Source organism: Bufo gargarizans, chromosome 2, assembly GCF_014858855.1.
Source record: "Bufo gargarizans isolate SCDJY-AF-19 chromosome 2, ASM1485885v1, whole genome shotgun sequence".
NCBI classification, from domain to species: Eukaryota; Metazoa; Chordata; class Amphibia; order Anura; family Bufonidae; genus Bufo; species Bufo gargarizans.
In genome coordinates, this window is record NC_058081.1 from 528,866,210 (window position 1) to 528,892,307 (window position 26,098).

Here is a 26,098-nt window from a genome sequence, read left to right on the forward strand (position 1 = left end):
ATCTCCCAAAAAAAGGGGGGAGAGTAGTCTGTGACCGGTCAAATCATCAGACCAAGCCAGTCCAGACTAACAGAGATTTTTCCCTGACTTTGGGAAAAAGAACTGTTGTGAAGAGTGCGTCCCTGAGAATGGAACAATTCAGGAGAAGGGAGCACGGCTGCAGTGTAGACAGACCTGGGCCATGCAGAGCAAACATCAGATGTTTTGCATGTGGTGGCCTAGGTCACATAGCGAGACACTGCAACGCAGATAGGAACATAACACACAGGACAGGAAACCAAGTCACGTGTTTCAGGTGTGGGAACAAAGGACACATTGCAAGGAATTGCCCTTGTGCAAGTAATTGCAATGTGTCCAACAGTAGTATTAGCCAGGTAACAAATTGTGCAGTGGGGTCTAGTCAGCTTGGCCATAAAGGCGTTACCTCTCAGCGACACATGCCTCATCATGCGCTGAGGGGTCAGAATGGCCAAGCTAGACTAGGCAACATTTGACACCCCTGTACTATTTGTTACACAGTGTGTTCCCTGTGTATGTCCATGTTGTGTGTTTTTGTTATCTGTTTGTATGTTCTTCTTGATGTTGATGGTGGTAGTCCTTGTCTGCGAGTGTGTTCACCATGCTGATTTTTGTAGTTTACATTCCTTGCTGTAAGTCCGGTCACTGCTGTTTTTGTTTCATTCTGTGTCCCCTTAGAGTGGAACAGTGTTATACTGTGGATCGAGAACGTATAGGTTCGCGAGCAGATAATATCACACGGGAAATCCTGCTGGTCGGGAGAAGGCATAAGGACCTTCTTCATGCAGCACACAAAGGATGATGTGATATTATTCTGGGCAACCAGGGTCTCAGATCGATACAGATAACACTGTTGTGCTCAAGGTTTTCGGTAGGGCTGTGTTGCGCTGGGGACTGGGGCGGACAGACAACATTTGTGTAATGTTGTGCTGCGCACTTAATTCTAGTCCGAGCAGGTAGCACAGCTCTGATAGGGATTGGACACGGAGTGTTTGGCAGCAGAGTGTGGACTGTGTTCTTGTGTTGTGGGGTCCTGGGGAGCCAGGGCATGACTATGCCATTGGCTCTGCGGGCCTCCACAGGACGGGATCACAGGGGGAAATCAGCCTGGGTACACATGAGTGGACGGGGATGCGGTGCCATCTATAACAAGATGGTGCTTTGTCCACAGAACTCCAGTTATCCTAACCTAGTAGGGTGGCCATCCTTATCTGTTGGTGCAGAGGGATGTGTAGCAGAGGACGCAATCCTCTGAAGGTAGGGTGTTCAGACACCAGTGTTAGGATAACGAGGAGTCCTGTGAGATAAAGGGCAGCCGAATACCTTTCTCTACCCATGGGTCAAAGGTATTGGTGCTGGGATTTTGACATTTAATTGCACCGTGAGGGGAGAAATCTCCCAGGAGCGCCTGGTATTTTCTTCTGCCATAGGTGTGTTTATATGGAACAGAGGAAAAACACAGATGACGCCACAGAAGAGACCAGCTATCCCCCTGACACTCTTGTGAGGCTCCAGAGGATCCCACTGGATTTTGGCAACCAAGCGATCTTTGTTCAGAGGTGTTCTAGAGATGGAGGACTGTGCCACAATCCAGCGGGAGCATTATCTAAGGCTCTGGAGGAAGACTTGGAGATGTTCGGGTGGAAGAGCATATTCAGCTACGATCTCTTGTTTCACCCAGTGGAACTTCTTCTGGTTCTGGTCATCATCATCTACATTAGACTGCGTATTGGAGGGTCAAGGGACTTATTGACCAAACACACCAGAACCAGACAGAACTTTACCAAACTAACCGGAGGAGGAGGCTCAGGACATAACTCAAACATTGTTCAGTAGCCAAATACCTTATGGACACACGTTATTTCCTATGAGGGTTCAGGACGTATAGCTTGTGCTATCCTGAAACCCCATAGCAATATGTACATATATTGATTTTGTATGTTGGTCGATTGTGTACCCATAGACACTCTAGGTACAAATGTGTGACAGCCTATGCCCAGGGAAACTCGCCCAACGCACTGCGGTGAGTTATAATTTGGCTGTACACATTTGCATCCTATAGTAGTTTCCCATTGACACGGGGGTCTGTGACCTACCTGTGTCTTTGGAGGTGTAGAGAGATAGGCCAGGTTGCATGAGTCTCTATGGGTACACACATTTAATGGAATTTGGTGGTGTTGGGAGGGATGTGACCTGTTTTGTGTGAATGGGGAAGAGTAGATTCCCTAGGGACAGACCCCCCCCCCCCTCCTTTACCAAGTTAATTTGCCACTTTAACCCAAAGAACGGTGACGTTTGTAAGGGTTGGACTGAATGTCAGTGAGTGCGGTGTTCTTTCCCGCAGTTAGAATTTAGGTACCATGACATCACTTCTTACCAAAAATTCTGACCTGCCTTGTAAAGACCTACGTATCCGTCCATGGGAGAACCTCCCCAACAACTGATTCTTCTATCAAGATGGAAGAAGCAGTGTCAGAAGAAAAGTCGTGCCGTTACTAACAGGAAGTCGTTCCACGGTTGACCGTACTACCTGGAGATCGTGAGGGTGAAGCTATCCCAGAGTCTGACTAAAGAAAGACTAAGATGGGGACGGCGGCGGGTACCTAAAGATCGACAATTACAGCGAAAACGAAAGGAGGCCAGTCCACGGTTGCTACGTGGATCGACCTATAGACTGTGAGGGTGAAGCCATTCCAGAGTCATTGGGAGAGGCTGATAACTGAAGATTGACACTGACAGACCACAGACCAAGAAAGTTCCAGAGAAGAAGATGGTGTATTCTGTGGATGGAGACACCTGGTTACGTTGAAGGGCAGGTCGGAGGTGTTAGTGCGCTATGGGTGATGACTAGGTACCTAAGGGCCATATTACTTCAGTCCTTCCTGAACTGTTACCAAGAGGGGGGTTGAGGGGGCAAATATATCCCAACACTTCCCCAAAGTTTATTGTCGTATTGCGACAACAGGGGGATTGTTGAGGGAAGTGTTAGATTTAAATATATATGTATATATATGCCCTTACATATATGCATGAATATTGGCCCTTTTATATTGTGTATATGTACATGCAGGTAGATGTGCCCCAAACATCTATATGTGTGTATCTGCCATGGCTCTCCCCCAGGTATATATATATATATATATATATATATATATATATATATATAAATATATATATATATATATATATATATGTATATGGGCCTATAACTGCCCATGTATGCCCCAGGTTTATAATGAGCATATATATATATATATATATATACTTAATATTCCCCCCATAGGCACAGCGTTCAGCCAGTTCCTGCAGGGGGGTGGATATGTCTCCAGGTGGCTGGTGACTTCAAAGGCCTTTTGTTTAGTTTATCAGCCTACTTACTATGTTCTGCCCCTCCTTATGTTTGTGACATGGCTGGGCGTGTGGTGCTGCTAGCCTCAGGGGGCCAACTGGCAGGCATACGTCACAGTCACACTATGATGTCACATCCCTGAGGAGGGTGGGGTGTTTGAGGCTGATATAGGAGCCTGAAACCAGGAACAAGGGTCTCTTGGAATCTGGACTACAATGAGGGAACAGAGGGAAGAGAGGCCACATGCGGCCACATGCTCCTGGAAATGGCTGAGTACCAACTATCCCCACCCCTGGCTGCTGACCTCATGTACCCTGGAAGCAGCCCAGACACCCCCTTGTAATCCTTGGTTACCCCGACCTCTCCTGCCCTGAGTCCCCCTATAATCCTAATATCCCCTGTGTTCCCCAAGGATTGTAGATCCCTCATATCCCCTGTTCCGTAATACCCCTGGTTATTCCCCGTAGGGATAGTATATTGCCAGGATTGGGTGGGCTGCTGGAAAAGTGTATGCATGTGTATTATTTCAATTATAGTTAGAAGTTGGGGAGGACTTGGGACTGTGTTAGTGTAGTATAGTGTGTGTACTTATATTGCTGTGTGCTGCTATAAATATATATATCTATTCCATTGATATAGATATATATAGTTATAAGCAAATACATATAGTGTGTGAATAAATCCCTGCAGAGCATTACACCTCTGCATTGCTTTGTCCCTGCAGAGTCCTGACCATTAACCCCTTCACAACATGAGGCCCAGCTTCTGCCCTGCAAGTCCCTGCAGAGCATAAACACCCTTTCCTGAGTAACCCTTGCCCCGCCTTACCCAAAACCCTGTGTTCCTTGGCCTGCAGGTATTAACCCCTGCAGGGCCACAATTGTGTGATTAACCCACTTGTGCCCCCGTAGGGACAGTGAGTAGCCAGGCGGGTGTATAACCGATAATTGTATGTATGTAAGTGTATTATTGCAATGTATAGATAGTATGTGGGGTGGAATTTGGGATTGTGCTGTGTAGTGTGGTTAGGCTTGTATTGTGTTTATTGTAGTACTGTTTCTATACTGCGGTGTGTACTTCTATATGTATATATATTCATATCCATTGATCTATGAATATATATAGATATCGCATATTGTTAGACTTGTATAATTGTATTGTGTAATAAATATTCTTTATTGTTCATAATACAGTGTATGGTGTTTTTAGTAGTCGCCGCCGTAGTATAGTGATAGTAAGTCGCACATAGTGTAGTTCAGTGTAGTGTATAGGTAACAAAGGTAGTTAACATAGTTAACCTATTTATATATTATGATGAAGGCATAAATAGGCGGAGTCATCACTAGACGGCTCCTCCTATTTATGAATATTAATTATTGAGATTTGCATAAATATCAATAATTAATATCCCCTTTAACACGAGGCATTAACGTTCTGAACCTGAGCACAACCTGCATGACCAGGCACCTGCATGCAAAGCATGAACTGCAGTGGAGTAAACACCTTAAAACCAAGGAAGTCACTCAGGCTCCCCCTGCTACCTCTTCTGCTGCTGCCGCCTCGGCCTCTTCTGCTGCTGCCGCCTCGGCCTCTTCCTCCGCCTCTGGAGGAACGTTGGCACCTGCCGCCCAGCAAACAGGGGATGTACCACCAACACCACCACCACCTCCGTCACCAAGCGTCTCAACCATGTCACACGGCAGCGTTCAGCTCTCCATCTCACAAACATTTGAGAGAAAGCGTAAATTCCCACCTAGCCACCCTCGATCCCTGGCCCTGAATGCCAGCATTTCTAAACTACTGGCCTATGAAATGCTGTCATTTAGGCTGGTGGACACAGACAGCTTCAAACAGCTCATGTCGCTTGCTGTCCCACAGTATGTTGTTCCCAGCCGCCACTACTTCTCCAAGAGAGCCGTGCCTTCCCTGCACAACCAAGTATCCAATAAAATCAAGTGTGCACTGCGCAACGCCATCTGTAGCAAGGTCCACCTAACCACAGATACGTGGACCAGTAAGCACGGCCAGGGACGCTATATCTCCCTAACTGCACACTGGGTAAATGTAGTGGCAGCTGGGCCCCAGGCGGAGAGCTGTTTGGCGCACGTCCTTCCGCCGCCAAGGATCGCAGGGCAACATTCTTTGCCTCCTGTTGCCACCTCCTCCTTCTCGGCTTCCTCCTCCTCTTCTTCCACCTGCTCATCCAGTCAGCCACACACCTTCACCACCAACTTCAGCACAGCCCGGGGTAAACGTCAGCAGGCCATTCTGAAACTCATATGTTTGGGGGACAGGCCCCACACCGCACAGGAGTTGTGGCGGGGTATAGAACAACAGACCGACGAGTGGTTGCTGCCGGTGAGCCTCAAGCCCGGCCTGGTGGTGTGTGATAATGGGCGAAATCTCGTTGCAGCTCTGGGACTAGCCAATTTGACGCACATCCCTTGCTTGGCGCATGTGCTGAATTTGGTGGTGCAGAAGTTCATACACAACTACCCCGACATGTCAGAGCTGCTGCATAAAGTGCGGGCCGTCTGTTCGCGCTTCCGGCGTTCACATCCTGCTGCTGCTCGCCTGTCTGCGCTACAGCGTAACTTCGGCCTTCGCGCTCACCGCCTCATATGCGACGTGCCCACCAGGCACACCTTGCACATGCTGGACAGACTGTGCGAGCAGCAGCAGGCCATAGTGGAGTTTCAGCTGCAGCACGCATGGGTCAGTCGCACTACAGAACAGCACCACTTCACCACCAATGACTGGGCCTCCATGCGAGACCTGTGTGCCCTGTTGCGCTGTTTCGAGTACTCCACCAACATGGCCAGTGGCGATGACGCCGTTATCAGCGTTACAATACCACTTCTATGTCTCCTTGAGAAAACACTTAGGGCGATGATGGAAGAGGAGGTGGCCCAGAAGGAGGAGGAGGAGGAAGAGGGGTCATTTTTAGCACTTTCAGGCCAGTCTCTTCGAAGTGACTCAGAGGGAGGTTTTTGGCAACAGCAGAGGCCAGGTACAAATGTGGCCAGCCAGGGCCCACTACTGGAGGACGAGGATGAGGAGGAGGTGGAGGAGGATGAGGATGAAGCATGGTCACAGCGGGGTGGCACCCAACGCAGCTCGGGTCCATCACTGGTGCGTGGCTGGGGGGAAAGGCAGGACGATGACGATACGCCTCCCACAGAGGACAGCTTGTCCTTACCCCTGGGCAGCCTGGCACACATGAGCGACTACATGCTGCAGTGCCTGCGCAACGACAGCAGAGTTGCCCACATTTTAACCTGTGCGGACTACTGGGTTGCCACCCTGCTGGATCCACGCTTCAAAGACAATGTTCCCACCTTACTTCCTGCACTGGAGCGTGATAGGAAGATGCGCGAGTACAAGCGCACGTTGGTAGACGCGCTACTGAGAGCATTCCCAAATGTCACAGGGGAACAAGTGGAAGCCCAAGGCCAAGGCAGAGGAGGAGCAAGAGGTCGCCAAGGCAGCTGTCTCAATGCCAGCTCCTCTGAGGGCAGGGTTAGCATGGCAGAGATGTGGAAAACTTTTGTCAACACGCCACAGCTAACTGCACCATCACCTGATACGCAACGTGTTAGCAGGAGGCAACATTTCACTAACATGGTGGAACAGTACATGTGCACACCCCTCCACGTACTGACTGATGGTTCGGCCCCATTCAACTTCTGGGTCTCTAAATTGTCCACGTGGCCAGAGCTAGCCTTTTATGCCTTGGAGGTGCTGGCCTGCCCGGCGGCCAGCGTTTTGTCTGAACGTGTATTCAGCACGGCAGGGGGCGTCATTACAGACAAACACAGCCGCCTGTCTACAGCCAATGTGGACAAGCTGACGTTCATAAAAATGAACCAGGCATGGATCCCACAGGATCTGTCCGTCCCTTGTCCAGATTAGACATTAACTACCTCCCCTTAACCATATATTATTGGACTCCAGGGCACTTCCTCATTCAATCCTATTTTTATTTTCATTTTACCATTATATTGCGAGGCTACCCAAAGTTGAATGAACCTCTCCTCTGTCTGGGTGCCGGGGCCTAAATATATGCCAATGGACTGTTGCAGTGGTGGCTGACGTGAAGCCTCATTCTCTGCTATGACATGCAGACTAATTCTCTGCTGACATGAAGCCAGATTGTCTGTTACGGGACCTCTCTCCTCTGCCTGGGTGCTGGGCCTAAATTTATGACAATGGACTTTTGCAGTGGTGGGTGACGTGAAGCCTCATTCTCTGCTATGACATGCAGACTGATTCTCTGCTGACATGAAGCCAGATTGTCTGTTACGGGACCTCTCTCCTCTGCCTGGGTGCTGGGCCTAAATATATGCCAATGGACTGTTGCAGTGGTGGCTGACGTGAAGCCTCATTCTCTGCTATGACATGCAGACTAATTCTCTGCTGACATGAAGCCAGATTGTTGTGTAGAGAAGGGTCGGCACTGCTGGATGGACGCGGTGCACGAGTCAGTGGGTAGACGTCCCAATACTTGCAATGAGAGGAAAAAAGACCGGCACTCGCGATGATGATGAATGTTGCGTTTATTCAGTCACATATTATAAGCATATAGTGACGCGTTTCAGCACAACACGTGCTTTCATCAGACTATACAATGCACCCCTATCACATCCCTTTTATACACAGAGGAAAGGAGGAGTAACAGAAAAAAAAAAAAGAAGGAACTGACATCATGATATATAGCTCCGCCCACTTCAGGGCTGACACAGGTATAATAATGAAAGGTGCAATAAACCAAACAGATCAGTGTAAATACATTGATGAAACAATGAAACAAGTAATAACAATTCAGGAATCAAGTCCGCTGAAAGAGACAAATAAAATATATGTTATTATAATATAAATTCTTATAATGGAAATAATATAATCAAGAGACTAAGTGAAACTAGAAATATTGTATTCGCGATTGAGCCCCCTTGGATCCAAAGTTTGTGACCGATGGATCCAATAGGCCTCACGCTTGAGAAGCAAACTATTCCTGTCGCCACCGCGACGAGGCAAAGATACACTCTCGATCACTTGAAACCGCAACTGCGATATCGCATGACGCTTCTCATGGAAATGATGTGGAAGGGGTAACAACAAGTTCTCGGTGCGGATGGTGGACTTATGTTTACTAAGCCTATCTTTAATGCGCATTGAGGTTTCCCCTACATAGACCAAACCGCAAGGACATTTCAAAATATAAATGACATTTTTGCTGTCGCATGTGAACATGCCCTTAATAGGAATTTGTTCTCCAGAATGGGGGTGGGTGATGGTTGAACCTCTAATGACACTCGAACAGTTGTTACAATTTAAACAGGGAAATGTGCCCTGACGCGGAGTAGTCAGTGTGGTTTGTCTGACCATAGGTTTATTAGTGCCTATATCTGCTCTAATAATTTTATCACGAATATTGTCCGCTCTTTTGAAACACATCATCGGAGAATTTTGAAATATCTCCATATGAGGATATGATCTGGACATGATGTGCCAATGCTTATTGATTATGCCCCTTATTTTCTGTGTCCAAGGATGGTACTTCACTATTAGTGGAATACGTGGTGGTTTGGTGATCTTCTGTCCCTGCGGTTGATCTAACTTATTCTTTTGAGATTGTAATAAATATAGGGGATAGCCTCTATTAAGGAACTTTTTAGTCATCTCTTGCAACCTAATTTCACAGGTATCAGGATCAGTCACGATCCTTTTAACCCTTTGGTACTGTGAAAAAGGAATCGCTTTCTTGATAGCTGGGGGATGGCTACTAGTGTAGGTAAGTAGACTATTTCGATCTGTATCCTTGATATATAGATCAGTATACACTGTACCATCATCCTTACGCTTTACCCATGTATCAAGAAAGGATATTTGTTGGAAATCGAAGTGTATGGTAAATTGAAGCTCGCTCCAAATGGAGTTAAGATGACTATTAAATTCCATGAGGGATCGAACGTCGCCTCGCCATACGCAAAACACGTCATCTATAAAACGACGCCAGAATATACAATGCTTTAAATATAGAGAGTTAGAATAAACAAATTCACTTTCAAACGATGACATATAACTGTTTGCGTACGGCGGCGCGACGTTCGATCCCATCGCGGTCCCGCGGCGCTGTTGGAAAAACGTATCTTGAAATAAGAAGTAATTTTCCTCTAGCACTAATTTTAAAAGTGTCAGAAAAAAATCCTTCTGTGCTGGTGTATAATGACTGGTATTTAGTAATCTGGATGCTGCCTCTAAACCCTTTTCATGAGTGATGGAAGTATAGAGGCTGCATACGTCAAAAGTGACCAGTATGCAGTCTCCATCTAGGTGTAGGGGACGTATTTCACTCAAGAAGTGTCCTGTGTCTCGTAGGTAGGAAGGAGATAACATGGTCAAAGGTGTAAGTACTTTCTCCAGGAGAATGGCTGGGGGAGAGAGGACTGAATCGGAGGAGGCCACAATAGGGCGTCCCGGTGGTCTTGTCATGGACTTGTGAATTTTCGGAAGGGTGTAAAACACCGGTGTAATGGGATGCTGGTTTATCAAAAATTCACTTAATTTGTTATCTATGATACCATCCTCTCTCGCCTCAGTCACTATCCTCTGTAATGCGCCTTTAATTGAAAAAACCGGATCAGATTGCAAAATCTTATATGTCTCATTATCTCTCAGTTGACCTAAGATCTCTGTGATATAATACTCCCTATCCAGAATCACAAGGGCACCTCCCTTATCGGCTGGTTTGAATATAAGTGATTTATCCTCTAATATACCATTCAGTGCATGTTTCTCTTCAACTGTTAAATTGTTACGTATCTGCAAAGAACCTTGTCTACATTGTTGCAATAGAGAATTAACGTCTCGTTGAACTAAATTAGCAAAAGTTTCAACTGGATGGTATATTTTAGGAGGAACAAAATGACTTTTAACTCTCAATGAAAATTGTTGCAATGTTAATGAACCTGACGGCTCCTCAGAGCTAACATAACCGCCCCCTATGTCATCTACATCAACATTTTTAGCGAAATGTACATTAAGACGTATATTACGGAAAAACCGCTGCAAATCAATGTCCAGAGAAAATATATATCATGATGTCAGTTCCTTCTTTTTTTTCTTTTTTTTTTTTTTTTTTTTCTGTTACTCCTCCTTTCCTCTGTGTATAAAAGGGATGTGATAGGGGTGCATTGTATAGTCTGATGAAGCCAGATTGTCTGTTACGGGACCTCTCTCCTCTGCCTGTGTGCTGGGCCTAAATATATGCCAATGGACTGTTGCAGTGGTGGCTGACGTGAAGCCTGATTCTCTGCTATGACATGAAGACTGATTCTCTGCTGACATGAAGCCAGATTGTCTGTTACGGGACCTCTCTCCTCTGCCTGGGTGCTGGGCCTAAATATATGCCAATGGACTGTTGCAGTGGTGGCTGACATGAAGCCTCATTCTCTGCTATGACATGCAGACTAATTCTCTGCTGACATGAAGCCAGATTGTCTGTTACGGGACCTCTCTCCTCTGCCTGGGTGCTGGGCCTAAACTTATGAAAATGGACTCTTACAGTGGTGGCTGACGTGAAGCCTGATTCTCTGCTATGACATGAAGACTGATTCTCTGCTGACATGAAGCCAGATCCTCTGTTACGGGACCTCTCTCCTCTGCCTGGGTGCTGGGCCTAAATATATGCCAATGGACTGTTGCAGTGGTGGCTGACGTAAAGCCTCATTCTCTGCTATGACATGCAGACTAATTCTCTGCTGACATGAAGCCAGATTCTCTGTTACGGGACCTCTCTCCTCTGCCTGGGTTCCGGGGCCTAAATATCTGAGAATGGACTGTTCCAGTGGTGGGTGACGGGAAGCCAGATTCTCTGCTATGACATGAAGACTGATTCTCTGCTGACATGAAGCCAGATTGTCTGTTACGGGACCTCTCTCCTCTGCCTGGGTTCTGGGCCTAAATTTATGAAAATGGACTCTTACAGTGGTGGCTGACGTGAAGCCTGATTCTCTGCTATGACATGAAGACTGATTCTCTGCTGACATGAAGCCAGATTGTCTGTTACGGGACCTCTCTCCTCTGCCTGGGTTCTGGGCCTAAATTTATGAAAATGGACTCTTACAGTGGTGGCTGACGTAAAGCCTCATTCTCTGCTATGACATGCAGACTAATTCTCTGCTGACATGAAGCCAGATTCTCTGTTACGGGACCTCTCTCCTCTGCCTGGGTTCCGGGGCCTAAATATCTGAGAATGGACTGTTCCAGTGGTGGGTGACGGGAAGCCAGATTCTCTGCTATGACATGAAGACTGATTCTCTGCTGACATGAAGCCAGATTGTCTGTTACGGGACCTCTCTCCTCTGCCTGGGTTCTGGGCCTAAATTTATGAAAATGGACTCTTACAGTGGTGGCTGACGTGAAGCCTGATTCTCTGCTATGACATGAAGACTGATTCTCTGCTGACATGAAGCCAGATTGTCTGTTACGGGACCTCTCTCCTCTGCCTGGGTGCTGGGCCTAAATATATGCCAATGGACTGTTGCAGTGGTGGCTGACGTGAAGCCTCATTCTCTGCTATGACATGCAGACTAATTCTCTGCTGACATGAAGCCAGATTCTCTGTTACGGGACCTCTCTCCTCTGCCTGGGTTCCGGGGCCTAAATATCTGAGAATGGACTGTTCCAGTGGTGGGTGACGGGAAGCCAGATTCTCTGCTATGGGACCTCTCTCCAATTGATTTTGGTTAATTTTTATTTATTTAATTTTTATTTTAATTCATTTCCCTATCCACATTTGTTTGCAGGGGATTTACCTACATGTTGCTGCCTTTTGCAGCCCTCTAGCCCTTTCCTGGGCTGTTTTACAGCCTTTTTAGTGCCGAAAAGTTCGGGTCCCCATTGACTTCAATGGGGTTCGGGTTCGGGACGAAGTTCGGATCGGGTTCGGATCCCGAACCCGAACATTTTCGGAAAGTTCGGCCGAACTTCTCGAACCCGAACATCCAGGTGTTCGCTCAACTCTAGTGATGAGTGGTAGGGGCAATATTAAAATTCGCAATATTTTGCGAATATTTGGTAGAATATTCATCATATATTCGCAAGTTCGAGATTATTTTATTGATTATGAAAAATCGGCAATGTAATATTGGCGTAATGCGCGTGAAATACAGGCGTGGGTCACTATAGCTACAATTTTCAAGCTGCGAGAAGTTTCCTTAGACTGGAGAAAATGGTTGGCACAGCAGAACATTACAATAGCTTTATATGCAGATAGAGTGCTCCAATATATTCACGACTGCGAAATCGGCACTCATGATGCAAATATTTTGGCGCAATGCGTGCAACTTCACATTTTAACTGACTACTTATTAGTAATTGGTGCACTAAGTATTTTTGTGATTCTGAACTTGTGACATCACAGCACTATGTATGTATGTATATACAGCAGAACCTACCAGCTACACTATATCACTATCTAACCTACACTGACTATCTCCCACTATCTGCATTATATATTGTAGGAAGGAACAAGGGGCCGTCATTGATGGTCGGTATGTGTCACCGAGGTTCCTGGCCTTGGTGAGGTTTTTCTCAAGTGTCAGTATTGCAGATTGCAGTCTGACACTTCAGATGTTTAGTATGGCTGTAAAGCTGATCGGGGACGGCTTTTACTGGGAGTAGTCAAAAGTGTTGGGTGGGTAGCAACTGCAGGCCGGGTCTTGGCAGGCTTATAAAGCAGTCAGCACTATCAGGTGGTGTGGATCTACCTCCATCTGACAGTGAAGCTGTGAAGTACTCTGTGCTGAAGGCTGAAGACTGCAAACAGGTGTGCAGGCCGCCTGGAAGCCTGCTACTGAACTTTTCTGTGGCTGAGCATTCAGCAAAGGTGAACTGACACCTAGGATTCCAGGTGAACATTGTTTAGTTTTGCTGTGTATGAACAAGGACCAAGACAGTTTTGTTTTGCTGTGTATGAACAAGCTCCAAGTTATGTTTTGCTGAGTGTGTATAAAACACTGAAGTTTGATTTACAACCTGGTTCCTTGCCTCTATACTGCGTCCGCTAACGTATCTACCAAAGAAAATCCCCACAATATATAAGCTAACTAACTAACTATCTAATATAATGACACAGGAAAGCAGAGATCACAGCAATAATACTGCTGTCTCTCTCAGATCTGCAAAATACTGCATGCAAGGGCTGCTGGGGAGGTTCTTATATAGTAAGGGGGAGGCAACTTTCCTATTGGTTGCTAGGGATGTTGCTAAGCTCAGACAAAGACACTGCAGCCTTCTCATTGGCCCACAAGCAAGAAGGGAGGTTACTGATGGAAAACAAAATCTAGAATATTCTAAATTACTAATATACATCACTATATTCTAAATATTTGCGAATTCTCAAAGTGCTGATATTCGTGATTAATATTTGAATATTCGTGCCCAACACTACCAGTAATTTGGAAAGTTGCCCATTTAGTGCTATGGCCTGTGGGTGGGTGGCTGAGTATTTGCGCTTGAGTTCAAATGCCTGGGGTAAGGACATTTGTACGCTGCGCTGGGACACGGAAGTGGATGTGGTCGCTGATGGTGCTTGAAAAGGTCCAGGTGCAGGGCAGGATGCATCCAGGCCTGTGCCTTTGACAGGGGATTGGCCAGCACGTAACACAGGGGAAGAGAAGGCAGTGGTGTGACCCGCAGACACAGATTGTGGACCCAGGCATTCGTCCCACTTATTACAGTGCTTGGATTCCATGTGGCGGATCATGCTGGTGGTGCTCACCTCACGTTGCTAGTGTTCACGCCCCGGCTGTCACGGCTGAGGATGGGGGAAACCCTCAGCCGTGCGAAGCCAGGTGGTGTAGTGGCTACTCAGCCATGAGAACAGGATAGGGAGCAGGTCACCTCCTCAACGCATCCCTAACCTGACCCTAACTCCTAACCTGCATGGGCCGACCTTTAAGGTAGGAGGACCCATGCGCAGGAACCTCGGAGCCCTGTCTTACCCTCCGCAGATCCCTGAGCTAGGAGCTGGGTAAGACGACCTACTCCTCCTTGGCACGGAGGAGCAGGAGTCTCAATGGCCAAGCTGTTGGGAAAAAGGGGGACATGAACAGTAATACGGAAATGGCAGGCGAACAAGAAGTTCACCAACCTGCCACAGCCTTGCTGACTGGATCCCTAAACAGAGAGGGATCCAGAACCGTATGCTGCACAGAAACATAAGAAGGTCCCAACAGAACAACATGCTACACCACACACATAAAGAAATAGGCATAACAACTATACTTTTTATGACCACAGGGGTGGCTCTCACAGGCAGGTCAAATACACAGGAGGCTGCTCCAGCTAGCAGGGCTGAAGCAACCTACTGAACCATGCAAGACACTCAGGCTTTATAGGCCAAGAAGCCACACCCACAGTCGGACACACCCAGTGACATCACTTACACACTGGGAAGGGGGTTAACCCTTCCAGCACCACAGAAGGGAAAACACCAACTTAAAGGGGAAGTGCACACAATACATAAACACAAGTGCACACATACACAGATATCACACACAACCGCATGCACAGCATAACAAGCTGCCACATACATACTGTTGCCAGTGGCAACCACAAGTGAGGCAGATACCACAGGCCTCACCTGTGATTGACAAGCAAACAAAACCACTGACAACCGCATGCGGTTCAGGAGTCACGGTCATGGCCGTGACACTCCCCAGACAAACTACAAGTGCTTACAAAATACACACACCTAACATAGAGGTTGCTAGGTGCAACCGCATGCAACTGCAGCACGCTGCCTAGCCACGCTCAGACTGCTGCTGCACATACACATGAGACAAACAGTTGCCCGCGGCAACCACAAGTTAGGCCACACGCCAGCGGCCCTCACCTGAGGTTTTAACCCACACGAAACCGCAGGCAACCGCATGCGGTTAGAGAGTCACGGTCATAGCCATGGCCATGACACCGGCTCATTTTCGCATGGCACAGGTTGCAAACTACTATTCTTTTGTCGTCCGCACTTTCCTAAAAAAAGAGCCATACTGCGGAACATCTACCCCTTGGCAACAGAGATTTCCGCAAGGGCTTGCTTCATGGAATAGTTGCGGGCCTGCATGGTGTGGCCCACCTTCTCCATTTCCTCTTCCAACCTGTTGCGGTGCTGCAGATCCCTCCCCCTCTGTACTGCTGTCCTCGCTCGGCTTTCCACCTTCCCAGGTTGGGTCAGTGACCTCATCGTCCACCACCTACTCTTCCACTTCCTAACTCTGATCATCCTCCTGATTTGTTGACCTAACCACAACATCAGTGATTGACAACTGTGTCTCATCCTCTTTATCAACCTCTTGAGACAGTAATTGCGGTTGACTCATTGTCAACTGTGTCTCATCTTCATCCACCTCATTAAACACTAATTGCCGTTTCCCCACCGTCATGTTCTTGTGACTGTGGATGTTCAAGAGGTTAGCAGTCAGGGCACAAGATCTCATGTCCCTCTTCAAGCGTGCTTGGTGAGAGGGCCAAATCAAGTAATGGCAATAAAAAGAGGTCCTCGGAATATCCAAGTGTGAGATCACTTGTTTGGCCAGACTGTAAATGGTGGGAGGAAGGAGGATCAGGGTGAGGATTGTGTGGAACAGACTCCTAGCTACTGAGACTGGACTTGGTGGAAGACAGGGTGGTGCTTAACTGACTGGAAGCATTATCTGCTGCAATCCAACCGACCACCTGGTCGCACTGGTCTGATTTCAAGAGTGGTGTCCTGTGCCACCCTGCAAACTGGGACATGAAGCTGGGTATCTTGGATGATTGTTTTTCTTGTTCTCTGGCAGCAGGCACTGTTTCTCCGTGCCCAGGGCCACGGCCTCTGCATGCACCATCAGCAGCACAGCCACTTCCCCATCCCTTGCTGCTCGCTTTGCGCATATTAAATGGTATATATGCTTGCAAGTATGTCACACTTACAGTATCATAGGCTTTGGAAGTGTATAACTGTCCGCAGCGGCCTACTACACGGTATTTTGCGCAGGATGTGCTAAAAATATATATTGCTGCTGTCACACAAATCCTTAAAAGGACCTTTGGGTCTCTGAGAAGGTTTTTTTGTCTAAAAATCTTCCTATTACACTCCCTACACTGTCTGTCCCTCCCTTCGGATGCCATCCGACTCCACCACTTAGCACCATGACTACGGCCGTGATCAAGGTCTACAGTATTGTTTACCGAAACGTTGGCCAGTGGCTCAAAAAAACTTTGGGATGGATACAATAAGTCAATAAAAATAAGCATTTGATGTAACAGCCAAAAGAGTGCCATGGTCTTTCCTTCAAATACATGACCTTTGTATACTACTGAGCACCTCCCTACACACGTTGAGGAATGCAGTTCAACCTTTTCTTCACATTATCTCTTCCAATGCACAGCTCTCCCTAACAGAGAGCAGGTTGTGCTACAAACATATATTGCTGCTGTCACACACAATAGTCCTTACAAAGACTTTTGGGTCTATGAAACATGTGTGGATAGGGAAATGACTTCAAATAACATAAAATACGTAAAATAAAAAATAATAATCTTAATCTAGGAGGAGGAGGTCCATATGGACTTGGAGGTTGGGGAGTGGGTGGATGTGGGCGGTGTAGGTGGAAGCGGCGGTGGAGGAGGAGGAGGTAGCCAACACATTTTTTTTTGTTTTGTTTTTTATTTAATTTTTTTTGTTCAAATTTGGGTAGACCCCAAAACATTTGGAAATATAAAAAATAAAACTAAGAGAAAGTACGCTGGAGTGCAACAATGGCTGGGTGAGGCCAGTATACATGTCTATTCTGCACAAGGTACGGATAAGTCCTGTGGGATCCCTGCCTGGTTCATTTTAATGAACGTGAGCTTGTCCACATTGGATGTGGACAGGCAGCTGCATTTCTCTTTGATAACCCCCTTCTGCCGTGCTAAACAAACGTTCAGACAATACACTGGCTGCAGGCCAGGCCAGCACCTCTAAGGCGTAAAGGGCAAGCTCAGGCCATGTGCCCAATTTGGAGACCCAGAAGTTGAAGGGGGCAGACCCATCAGTCAGTCCGTGTAGGCGTGTGCACACATACTGCTCCACCATGTTGCACGTCCCTGTGATGTCCACGATCCAACTGGATATCTTACCTATCAACTTTCTTTTATGTGCCTACCATGGTTAACACGGGTAACGGTGAATCAGGGTTCCATGCCGGAGAGGGAGCCTGAGAAAGGGATACCACATCCAAGGTAGGTCAATGGATGAAATGTGATTGAGCGGAAATGTGGGACAAGTTGTTAAAGCGGAATGATCGAATGAAAGGAGGGGGCGTGCGTCAATTAAAGACGACTTTTAGAAATTTAAGTCCCTGTCACCTATACAGAGCAGGGGTTTTTTATTGGCAAAAATGGGTTAATGTCGCTCACCAATAGAACAGACTATTTTAAAAAAAATTGGTTCCTGTCAACTATGCAGAGCAGGGGTTTATTCACGGTAAAACTGGGTTTATGTCACCCACCAATTAAACAGACAAAAATTTGTTCCCTGTCATCTATGCAGAGCAGAGGTTTGTATAAGGCAAAAATAGTAAAATGTCACCTGAAAATGTAACAGCCGATTTTTTGAAATTTAGGTCCCTGTCACCTATGCAGAGCAGGGGTTTATTCATGGCAAAAATTGGTAAAATGTCACCCAAGAATGTAACAGACGCTTTTGCATCCTGCTCCCTCTTTTGCTGTGCTGGTGCGACCACTACCTCTTCCTCCAAACTGCACATGTCACTCTCATGACCTTAATTCCATGTGGGGTCTAGTACCTCATCATCCTCCAAATCATCTTCCACCCACTCTTTACTCTTGCCTTCCTTGTCAGTCTGCAGACTGCAGAAAGCCGCAGCAGTTTGCTCCTGTGTTTCGTCATCATCCGAGACGTGCTGCGGTGGTGTTTCCATGTTCTCATCCTGAAACATAAGTGGTTGTGCATCAGTGCACTCAATCTCTTCCACTTCTGGTGCAGGGCTATGTGGATGGCCCACGGAAACCCTGCCAGCAGAGTCATCAAGAAGCATAAGAGACTGCTGCATGACTTGGGGCTCAGACTGCTTGCCTAATTTGCAAGGGAGTGAGTTGAAAGACAGAGGGCCATGGGCTGTAGGTGCCAACTATGATCTTTCAGCAGGGGACTGGGTGGGAGACAATGTGAAGGAACTGGAGGCACTGTCAGCCACCCAATCTACTGTTGTCTGTACTTGTTCTGGCCTCACCATTCAGACTGTCTTTAATGCAGTGTAGGTCGCAAATGTACTTTCTAGTGCAAAAGATGAGCACTTGTCACCCAACAATGTAACAGACGAATTAGTCAAATGTTTTTACTTGTCCACTAGGTAGAGCAGGGGTATAACACAGCGAAAAATTTGGGATATGTCACCCAACAATGCATCCGACAAATTAGTGAAATGACTAAAAATAACATAAAATACGTAAAAAATAATAACCTTGATCTAGGAGGTGGAGGTCCATATGGAGAAGGAGGTTGAGGAGGCGGTGGACGTAGCGGTGTGGGTGGAAGCGGCGGTGGAGGAGGAGGAAGTAGCCAACATTGTTTTTTGGTTTAAATTATTCTTTTTTTGTGCACCCCAAAACATTGGGAAATAGAAAATAAAACGATGAGAAAGTGCGCTGCAGTATAACAATGGCTGGTTAGTGCCGGTATACATGTCTATTCTGCACAAGGTACAGACAAGTCCTGTGGGATCCATGCCTGGTTCATTTTAATGAACGTGAGCTTGTCCACACTAGCTGTGGACAGGCAGCTGCGCTTGTCTGTGATAACGCCCCCTGCCATGCTAGACACATGTTCAGACAATACATTGGCTGCAGGGCAGGCCAGCACCTCCAAGGCGTAAAGGGCAAGCTCAGGCCACGTGCCCAATTTGGAGACCCAGAAGTTGAAGGGGGCAGACCCATTAGTCAGTCCGTGTAGGCGTGTGCACACATACTGCTCCACCATGTTGCTGAAATGCTGCCTCCTGCTAAGACGTTCCATATCAGCTGGTGGTGCTGGTTGTTGTGGCATGCTGACAAAGCTTTTCCACATTTCAGCCATACTAACCCTGCCTTCTGAGGTGCTGGCGGTGCCCCAACTGCATTGGCAACCTTTTCCTCCTCCTCTGCCTTTGCCTTGGGCTTCCACTGTGCCCCCGCTGTCAGGTGGGAATGCCATCAGCAGCACTTCTACCAGCGTGCGCTTGTACTCGCGCCTCTTACGATTACGCTCCAGTGACGGAATTAAGCATGGTACACTGTCCTTGTAATGGAGATCCAGCAGCGTGGCCACCCAGTAATCAGCACTAATTAGTATGTGGCCAACTCGGCAGTCATTGCGGAGACACTGCAGCATGTAATCGCTCATGTGTGCCAGGCTGCCCAGAGGCATCGACAAGCTGTCCTCTGTGAGAGGTGTATCGTCTATGTCCTCTGTATTCCCCCAGCCATGCATTAGTGATGGCCATGAGCTGGTTTGGGTGCCACCCTGCTGTGAACACTCTTCCTCCTCATCCTCCACCTTGTCATCCTCCAAAACTGTGCCCTGGCTGGACAATTGTGTACCTGAAGCCACTTGTGAATGACTGGCCTGAAACCTTTGTAAATGATCCCTCTTCCTCCTCCTCCTGTGCCACATGCTCTTCCATCATCGCCCAAAGCGTTTTTTTTCCAAGGAGGCAGAGAAGTGGGATAGTAACGCTGAGAACGGCATCATTGGCACTGGCAATGTTGGTGGAGTACTTGAAACTGCACAACAAGGCACACAGGCCTCGCATGGAGGCCCACTCATTGGTGGTGAAGTGGTGCTGTTCCGCAGAGCGACTGACCCCTGCAGCTGAAACTCCACAATCGCCTGCTGCTGCTCGCACAGTCTGGCTAGCATGTGCAAGGTGGAGTTCCACCTTGTGGGCATGTCGCATATGAGGCAGTGAGCAGGAAGGCCGAAATTACGCTCCAGCGTGGACAGGCGAGCAGCAGCAGGATGAGAACGCCGAAAGCGCGCACAGATGGCCCAAACTTTCTGCAGCAGCTCTGACATATTGGGCTAATTTCAGGAACCTCTCAATACCAAATTCAGCACATGCACCAGGCAAGGGATGTGCGTTAAACTGGCTAGGCCCAGAGCTGCTACGAGATTTTGCCCATTATCTGACACCGCCAGGCTGGGCTTGAGGCTCACTGGCACCAACCACTCATCTGTCTGTTGTTCAAGGCCCGTCCACAACTCCTGTGTGGTGTAGGGTTTGTCCCCCAAACAGATACATTTTAAAACTGCCTGCTGTCGTTTACCCCTGTCTGTGCTGAAGTTGGTGGTAAAGGTGTTACGCTGACCGGATGAGGAACTGGTAGAGGAAGCGGAGTAGGAGAAGGAAGCAACAGGAGGCAAAGAGAAACTCCCTGCAATCCTCGGTGGTGGAAGGACAAGTGCCAAACTGTCACTCAAGAGGGGGATGAAGAGGCCGAGACTGCAGCAGAAGAGGAAGCAGGAGGAGCCAGAGACTTTTCTTGTTTTTTGAGGTGTCTACTCCACTGCAGCTCGTGTTTTGCACTTAGATACCTGGTCATGCAGGTTGTGCTCAGGTTTAGAACGTTTATGCCTTGCTTCAGGCTCTGATTGCACAGGGTGCAAACCACTTGTGTCTTGTCATCAGCACATTGTTTGAAGAACTGCCACGCCAGGTAACTCCTTGGAGCTGGCTTTGGTGTGCTCAGTCCCTTGGTGTGGTGGGCAGTAGCAGGCATACTATCTAGGAAACGGCCGCTCCGCTTTTGCACCCTGCTCCCTTTTTTTCTGTGCTGGTGGCTCTGTGCGACCACTGCCTCTTCCTCCGAACTAGACAGGTCACTCGCATGACCTTGATTTCATGAGGGGTCGAGGACCTCATTGTCCTCCACATCATCTTCCACCCAGTCTTCACCCCTGCCCTACTTGTCGGTCTGCACATTGCAGAAACCCACTGCAGTTGGCATCTGTGTTTCGTCATCATCCGAGACATGCTGCGATGGTCCTCCCACGTACTTATCCTGAAACATAAGTGGTTGAGTATCGGTGCTCGTCAATTGTCATTCCGCGGTGAAGTTACATTTACGGGGTGTATTAATAGGAAATATACACTCTCCTAAAGAATTATTAGGAACACCTGTTCTATTTCTCATTAATGAGATTATCTAGTCAACCAATCACATGGCAGTTGCCTCAATGCATGTAGGGTTGTGGTCCTGGTCAAGACAATCTCCTGAACTCCAAACTGAATGTCAGAATGGGAAAGAAAGGTGGGCTACAACAGCAGAAGACCCCACCGGGTACCACTCATCTCCACTACAAATAGGAAAAAGAGGCTACAATTTGCACGAGCTCAGCAAAATTGGACTGTTGAAGACTGGAAAAATGTTGCCTGGTCTGATGAGTCTCGATTTCTGTTGAGACATTCAAATGGTAGAGTCCGAATTTGGTGTAAACAGAATGAGAACATGTATCCATCATGCCTTGTTACTACTGTGCAGGCTGGTGGTGGTGGTGTAATGGTGTGGGGGATGTTTTCTGGGCACACTTTAGGCCCCTTAGTGTTAATTGGCCATCGTTTAAATGCCACGGGCTACCTGAGCATTGTTTCTGACCATGTCCATCCCTTCATGACCACCATGTACCCATCCTCTCATGTCACAAAGCTCGAATAATTTCAAATTGGTTTCTTGAACATGACAATGAGTTCACTGTGCTAAAATGGCCCCCACAGTCACCAGATCTCAGCCCAATAGAGCATCTTAGGGATGTGGTGGAACGGGAGCTTCGTGCCCTGGATGTGCATCCCTTAAATTTCCATCAACTGCAAGATGCTATCCTATCAATATGGACCAACATTTCTAAAGAATGCTATCAGCACCTTGTTGAATCAATGCCACATAGAATTAAGGTAGTTCTGAAGGCAAAAGGGGGTCCAACACCGTATTAGTATGGTGTTCCTAATAATTCTTTAGGTGAGTGTATGTATGTCCTATTAGCCGTTCTGTGGTGAAGTTACATTGTACTACAGCCTATTTTGGGGTGTATTACTTTACTTTTAATTTAATTATTTTATTATACAGTATGTCAGACAGATAATTGACAGGCTGTTCAAAGGGAACGGGCAGTGGCCAAAATGTTTCTGTTGCATGCAGAAGTAGCAGCAGAAGAAGGGGGGTGGCAGCAGGAGTCGCAGCAAGAGGCCTGAGCTCCTCGTGTCATCTAGCGGTCGTGACCAGCAACCCATCGGTGCTTGAATGGTTGACTTTGTCGCAAGTGATATCAGACACCCCCAGCCAAGAGCCAGTGGGTTACTCTGACTTATTATAATGCTTATTTGGCATAGCCTGGGAGTAGGCCTTGTGCCTTCAACCTGCCTCTGTCATTTTCTGTCCCCTCAGCACGAGAAGTATTATATGCCGTAGGCTCTGCTCCACTTTTCAGCAAGGACAAGCTACTAGAAGACAGTTAGCAGCTTCTGCCCAGCCAAAATCTGGAGGAGATATCCAGTGTTGTGAGCGGTCAGGCTCCTAGCCCTGAGACAGTTGAGGGGGACATCAGTGACGTGCAGACAGTAGCAGATGATGATGTAGCCATATGACAGCTTGCGTGTGAGGCAGCGGATGCGCTAGCAAGTGTTGGTTGTGGGTTAGTGAAGACACTAGCAGCTTGAGATGAGGCAGAACTTGGTTTACTTGTGTGGATTAAGTTCCAAACCTACAAGATATTTCGGCAAACTGTAACAGCAGCCATCTTGGTATAAAGAGAGAGAGAGAACCAACAAGTTTTACAGATATACACCACTGGTAACCTTAATATACAGTGCCATCTACTGGTCAAGTGATAGTAATACACAATACTGTATATGGTACATGCTGTTGCATCCCTACCTGCCCGGAAAGTAGTGGTGCGTGGAGTGTTGGAGTCAGCGTGGAGTGTTGGGGGGGAAAATGGCTTACATGGCCATTTGCCAAATTTGTGGGCAAAAGGTGATGTGTGGCCAGGGGCGTACTGACCATTCGGGCCCTCGGACATGGACCAAGGGCCCGCGGCCACTAGGTGGCCCCATCAGGGCCGTCTTCTGCACTCACATGTAATGGAACACTCTGATGGGGCCAAACATGTATAATATGATGCAAGAAAGGGGGGGTGTTGGCGCAGAGGCAAGGGGAGGGGTGCACAGTGCGCACTCACACCCAGCAGGTCTTGTCACTGCCGGGCTGTTGTTTCTATAGTGAAGCAGGGAGCGCTCTCCGTTCCCTGCTTCACTGTTCTTCAAGCGAACATATGGTGATGTCCTCACCATATTCTTTTGCATTGTGCCGAACTTTGACCCATGACACATCCATCAGGTGGGACAGGACAGCCAATTGAGACGTTTCAGCACATGGACACCCCCCCCCCCCCTATAAATAAACCTGATCTGGCGCCATTTTACATTCACTCTTTTGCTAGTGTAGGGAGAGGTTGCTGTGTGGAGCAGGGACAGATTGTTAGGGACACCATACTCTAGCTAATAGGGCCACAAAAGTCCTTTTAAGGACTGGTATAGGTGTGCTATCAATAGGTGTGACATACTGAGGGGTGTGATATACTTATAATATACTTTCTAACCTAGAAAGTATATTATAGTGCATTTGTATTTTGCAGCAGTTGTGTGCGGTTCTGCTGAGATATACAGAGGGACAAACGATATGGAATAACTAATTGCAACTGGTGTGATATACCAGTTGCCCCCCAAAAAAACAGATTGAGGCAGGGGTGTGATATAACAATAAGAATGAATCCAGCACCGAAACAATTCTTGAGTAAAGATTTATTTTATTTCCAGTAAATAAAACATTAAAACACGTCCTAAGAAATCCCTCTTCAGTCTACGCGTTTCGAACAACACGTGTTCTTACTCATGACTGACGAACCAGCACCATGACACACATATATAGAGATTTGTTTCCACCCTCCCATCAGAACAGGGGGAGGTGGAAGGTTCAGGTGGATATAATAAACGAGTTAATAGGGCATGGATCACTTTGGTAACCTTTGTTTCTAGAGAACAAATACATAAAATTATATATGCCGTACATTAGCCCAACATATACAAGTGGTGAAAGACAGTGTATAGAATCATACAAAAATGAGTATGTAGATATTTTGTGTAAAGGGAGGGATTTGGGTCATTTCTCTCACAAAGAATATACTTATTTAAATGTGGAGTCGCCCACTACTCCAATAATACATGCCCTGCACAAAGAGTTAAATCCAAACCGCTCCGTCCAATAATATCAGGAATAGGCTCTTTGACCGAGAGATTGAAACAATGGCTGGATACTATCTTTCTTCATTTGGTAAAGCGTGTTCCAGGGTATATAAAGGATACTGGAGACATTTTGAGAGTTTTTTTTGATAAAAAAATGGTTACCTAATTACATTTGTTTACCTACCGATGTTGTGAGCCTGTATCCATCCATTCCCCCACCATATTGCGCTTTTATCATTGGAATTTTATCTACATAAGTACAGTCACCACAATAGTGAATTCATTGACTATGTTTTGGAAGTAGAAGTCACCGATTTATTTTTATTTTTTTACTTCCTCGTAATTATTTTTGTTTCAATAGTCTGTATTTTTTTACAAATACAGGGGGTTTCAATGGGGGCTAAGTTCTCCCCATCATTGGCAAATATTTATATCTCATACTCGGAGGAACGTTATATCTATAACACTGATAATCTATATTGTGGGACATTGAGTGGTATGGCAGGTACATCGACTATCTGCTCATCATTTGGGCCGCCGATGTATCTGCCATACCCTTATTCCTTAAATATTTGAATAACAATCCGTATGGTCTGCGTTTTGCATGTTCACATAATGCGGTTGCAATTGATTTTTGGGATCTGACGTTAACAGGTACAGCCAATCGGATAACACAAAGTAAAACTTACCGCAAATCAGTAGCTGGAGATGCGATACTTAGGGCTAACAGCCATCATTCCATACATACGGTAAAAGCTGTGCCTGTTGGGGATTTCGTCCGTGCGAGGAGGAATTGTAGTGAGGACTTTTCATTCCAAAGTGAAACTAAAGTGATCACAATGTGGCTTAAAGCTAGAGGTTATCCACATTGGATGATCTCCAGAGCGTAGACAATAGCACAAAAGAAAAAACTGTGGGATTTATTGTTTAAATATATTATTAGCAAAAAGAAAAACAAAAGCAAAAATAAACAATTGCCCACACTAGTCCTTACTTACAGCAATCAATTTTCCCAAATACAGCAGGCATTTTCTAGGTGCATTTCTTTGCTTTATGAAGATGAGATATTATATAAATTATTGAGAGATGGACACAGGGTGGTCTTGAGATGTCCTCCTCCTCTTGTGAACTCTCTGTCTCCCTTTCTCTTCACCCATGGTTCCAGACAGAATAGCACCAGAATGTGGTTAAAATATGTTTGGTTCACACGGTCCGGTAGTCATCCGTGTAGAGCTTGCAGTTATGCAATTCCCAGTAAAACATTCTATGATTCTGCTGGCACGAACCAATTCCCCATCAGATCGTATATCAATTGCAATTCTACGGGGGTGGTATATGTCATTGAATGTAAGGAGTGCAAGTTACTTTATGTTGGTTTCACCATGAGGAAATTTAAATCCAGACTTTT

At 46.7% G+C, this 26,098-nt stretch overlaps 1 protein-coding gene across 5 annotated transcripts in view; it reads right to left on the bottom strand.

Moving 5' to 3' along the window:
• The window catches only part of LOC122928542 (solute carrier organic anion transporter family member 1C1-like), a 214,205-nt gene extending 188,343 nt beyond the window's left edge, over window positions 1–25,862 (bottom strand). For 3 of the 5 annotated variants that reach the window (XM_044281479.1, XM_044281478.1, XM_044281476.1), the window contains exon 1: window positions 25,380–25,862. The gene's annotated coding sequence lies outside the window, so the exon portion shown is untranslated. The remainder of the gene's footprint in view (window positions 1–25,379) is intronic. The other 2 variants (XM_044281477.1, XM_044281480.1) reach the window with 2 other exon arrangements.
• Between the last annotated feature and the right edge of the window lie 236 nt (window positions 25,863–26,098).